Source organism: Phalaenopsis equestris, unplaced genomic scaffold (genome assembly GCF_001263595.1).
Source record: "Phalaenopsis equestris unplaced genomic scaffold, ASM126359v1 Scaffold000697, whole genome shotgun sequence".
Lineage (NCBI taxonomy): Eukaryota > Viridiplantae > Streptophyta > Magnoliopsida > Asparagales > Orchidaceae > Phalaenopsis > Phalaenopsis equestris.
The window spans coordinates 786,288-791,283 of NW_018165137.1; positions in this window are offsets into that span (position 1 = coordinate 786,288).

Sequence of the window (4,996 nt, forward strand, 5' to 3'; positions counted from 1 at the left end):
GCCCAGGACTTAAATACTGCTTTTCGGCCCTACACCTAGCCGATGTGGGACTATTTGTCCGTGACAGCGCGCATACATGCGTGGGTAAGCAAGTAGAGCAACTTTTCTTAAAGTGCTATTGCAAGTATAGGGCTTAGCATTATATCATTACAAATATTAACAAAACCTATTTGTTATCTGAAATCCTACAAAGCGTTATTTGAGATGGCGATAATATATGAAGGGAATATTTTGGAAAATCGCTTACAGAGCAGCTTTTATATTAATTAAATGTATATAATAAAAAAGGGAGGTCTCTACATACGGATCACCTAATTTTTCTGTATTAAAATATTAATCATTCAAATTTCAGATCGCATGATTCATATGCTTTTGGCATAGGTTACGGTGATTTGTGCATAAAAATTAAAGTTTGGGTTGTTGTCAACAACCCAAACTTAGTTTGTTTGAAATAAGCTCGTGTTCGTTTCTTAACGAACGAGCCGAACACAAACCGAACACGAGCTGTTCGTGAACGACGAGCCAGTTTGACATCCCTAATATTAATATATAAAAATAATATTATATATTAATTATATAACTTATATTATATAAATATTCAATATCTATATTAGTATATTACTATTATAGTATATTAATATATTATTATTATTATTTTATTATATATTATAATTTATAAAATTTAATGTTTTAAAATATAATAAATTTTTTATATATAATTATTTTATATTATTTTATATTTCAAACAATAACGATTCGAACACGAACGAACGCATCACTGTTCGTGTTTGGTTCGTTTAACTAACCGAACGAAAAAAATTTGTTCGCGTTTGTCTCGTTTACTTATCGAACGAATCGAACATGAACTCATTGACGAACCGAACACGAACTGTTCGCGAACAACGAGCTTTTTTGACAGCCCTAGTTGTTGATTTGTTAATGCACACTTACAGTGGTAGATATGTAAATCTCTCTAAAAGTCAATGTCTCAACCTTGTAGAAAATTTGTCTTCAATTAGGCTTACAGAAGCAGGTTGCTACTTAAAGTATGATTGTGCCATTGTCCATGAGGGTATTATCATCGGAACTATTTTATTTTTTTTAATTAATTTATGTGTTTGTTTGTTTTTTTTTAATTGATGTGTTGGTTTGCTGTCATTGCCGATGCCAAGTCCGGAAATGAAAAGTGAAGGGTTGCTTTAGGTAGTCGACAATCAGGGTAAAATTTGTTGAAAAAATCATGACCTGAATCCTTTTGATCATTATGTAAATGTTTGGGGGTTCCCTGGAAGTGAAGCGTTGTATAGTTTGAATACAACGAAAAGTGCGTAAGAGCTGCTACACCGGTGTCTGGGTGTAGTGTCAAATAAGCTAGGGTTCTCACATTACGGACGGATGCAGATAATGAAGTTAGTCCATGAAACTATTAAAATTAATATTAGGATAGGATTTTGGAATATAGGTACTCTCAATGGTAAATTAATGTAATTAGTTGATATGATTTATAGAAAGTTTAATATATTATGTATTCAAGAAACTAAAAGGGTTGGAGAAAAGGTTAAGATTGATAACTTAGGTATTAAATTGGTATTCTGGTAAAAATCGCATTAGAAATGGTGTATGTGTAATTATGAATAAGAGTTTGAAAGATAATGTTGTAAAAATTAATAGAGTTGGAGATAGAATTATAGCCCTTAAGATTATCATAGATATTAAGATTTATAATATTATAAGTGCTTATGCTCCTCAAGTAGGTTTAGATGTAGGGTTTAAAGATAAATCTGGAATGACTTAGAAGGCTTAATACAAATGATACCTCTTAAAGAAAGAATTTTTATTGAAGGAGATTTAAATGGACATGTCGATAGGTGGTAGGAGATTCAGAAATATTCTTAATGGCTATAGTTTTGGAGTGACTAATGAAGAAGACAAGAGTTATTTCACATTTTACTTTAGCGTATGATTTTGTTATTACTAATTGTTTATTTAAGAAAATAGATGAGCATTTTATTACTTATAAGAATGGATCCAATAAAATGCAATTTAATTATTTTCTTATGAGAAGAAGCGATCGCCAAGTTTGTAAAGATTGTAAGGTCACTCAAAGTGAGGATTTAAGTACCCAACATCATTTATCGGTTCTTGGTTCTAGATTTTAAGATGAAGAGTTATAAAATAAAGAATATTATAACTCATCATCGTAAAATTAGATGGGGGAACCTAAAATGCACATATAAAATTATTTTTATGAGTAAAATTCAAGATTTCAAATTTTGGGATGTTCATGATGAAACAAATGTTATAAGGGATAAAGTAACAAACACTATTAAGCAATTAGCAAAAGATGTACTTGGAGAATCAAAAGAAAAAGTTTCTATAAGTAAAATAGTTTGTGGTGGAACAATAATGTGCAAGAAAAGATAAAATATAAGAAGTTATGTTATAAAAATTGGTTTAAATGTAAAAGTTTAGAGAATTGAGAAAAATATCAAACGGCCTACAGAGAGTCTAAAACAACAATCAGTGACGCTAAAAATTCTCCTTTTAATGATCTTTATAATAGATTAGATACTAATGAGGGTGAAAAATATATTTATAAACTAGCCAAACAAAGAGAAAAAAAAGTAAAGTGTATTAAAGATGAAAATCAAAAAGTACTTTTCTTAGAAAAAGATATTCAACATTGGTGGGCGATTTATTTTGATAAACTTTTTAATGAAGTTTCTGAAAATATGATCGTCCTTAGCAATCTTAATATCGTTAATAATAATACCATCACATTAATAGAAAAAAAGTTGAGGGGGCTTTACAAAAAACCAAGAGTGGAAAGTCTGTAGGACCTGCTGATATCCCAATTGAAGTATGGAAATATTTATGAGATTTGAGAGTTTCTTGTCTTACTTAACTCTTTAATATTATTTTTGCTTTAATATTATTTTAAAAACTAAAACAATGCCTGAGGAGTGGAGGAAGAGTATTTTGGGTGTGACTTGCTCTTGTGATTTCTCGTTTTGCTCTATTTGCAGTTTCTAGCATTTTTTCTATTGCCCGTGTAGACTTTTTGCTCTATGGTTTGCAAGGGTTCAATGTGAGCCTCTTTGTGATTTCTAGCATTTTTTCATTACTTGTGTAACTAGTGCTCTACTATGAAAGCTATACATTTATTGAGAGACTTGATGGAGAAGTTCATATTTAATAAGGAGTATTTACATTTGATTTTTATTTATTTAGAAAAAGCTTATGATAAGGTTCCAAGTGATATCTTTTGGAGAGTTCTTGAGAGAAAGGTGTTGATATGACTTATATTCACGTCATTAAGGATATGTATACTAGAATTGTTACTTATGTTTGAACTGAAGGAGGATTGACCAAATATTTTCCTATGCCTGTTGGATTACATCAGGGATCAGTTTTGAGCCCATATCTTTTTTGCTTTAGTTATGGATGGTCTTACTGGACATTTACACGAGGATGTACCTTTGTGTATGATTTTTGCTAATGATATCGTTTTCGTGGATAAGACGAGAGAAAAAGCCCAGAAAAAACTTAAATTATGGAAGTCTACATTGGATTCTAAAGGTCTTCATTTGAGTAGAACTAAAACTGAATTCATGAAATGTAATTTTAGTAGTAGTAGCTCTAGTGACAAAAGTGTAACTTTGGGTGATCAAATTATTAAAAGGTGTGAACAATTAAGATATCTCAAGTTTTTTGTTCAAAGCGATGGTAATATATATGGGGTGTTAATAATAGAGTTCAAGTTGGTTGGTTAAAGTGGAGGAATGCTTCAGGCCTTTTTGTGTGATGGAAAAGTACAGCTTAGAGTGAAAGGAAATGTTTATAAGATGGTGGTGAGACCTGCAATGCTCTATGATGCTGAATGTTGGCTTTTAAAAGAGAAGCAAAATAGTAAGTTAAGTGTTGTTGAGAAGAGAATGATTAGGTGGATAAGTGGCTTTACACTTAGAGACAAAATGAAAAATGATTATTTCTGTGATAGGGTTGGCGTAGCTCCTATGACAGACAAAATTAGAGAAAGTCGTCTTAGATGGTTTGGTTATATTAAGCGTCGACCATCTGATGGTCTGATTAGGAGAGTAGTTGTTTTAGATTTGACTTATGTTAAGAAAGACAGAGGTAGACCTAGGAAGACTTGGGCTTATTGTATAAGAAATGACCTTAATATTTTAGAACTAAATGAAAATATGGCACTAATTATGATGAAATGGAGAAAAAGGATTCATGTAGCCGACCCCACATAGTGGGATTAAGGCTTTGTTGTTGTTGTAATTGATGTGTTGGTTTGAAGTAAAATAAATTTAACATACTTGATTAAGATATGATTGTTTTTAAAAATATTTAAAATTTTTAAAAGTTCTTGTGAGTGTTTTAAAAACTCTTAATTTGTTTTTAGAAATAAAAAATAAAAATACTAAAAAAATATAGTTTACACATATATATTTTTTAATTTTAAAATATATTAAAATACATAAAATATAAAATTAATTCCAAAATATCCCTAAGTATCTAATTATTTGTTATGGCAAAATTAATGATGAAGTCTTTGATAATGTTGGTCATGAAAGCAACTAATGTAATAAAGTGGTTTTTTTTTTCAATTTAAAACTAGTTCTCAAGAACTATTATGAGATGAGAAAACTAAATTTTAAATTGAAAGCTGCAAAGAAATATCAGGTTTATAGAGATTAATGAAAATATAATAATAATAAATAACCAATAAAGATGAGCATAAATCATGGTCCATTCAATTGCAAACATTTTCATATTATTTGATTTAGTTTAAATAATTGAGTGAAGCATTACTTTAATTTCGTTCATATAAAATAATTAAAATTTTAATCACCAAATCAAATGATTTTAAAAATTCTACATTTTTTTTCACAATTTTATAGTTTAAATGTGAAGTTAATTTTAGATTAACCAATTCTTATTATAAAATTTGTGTCCATTAACTAGTTTGGATTGAGGTTTGAAT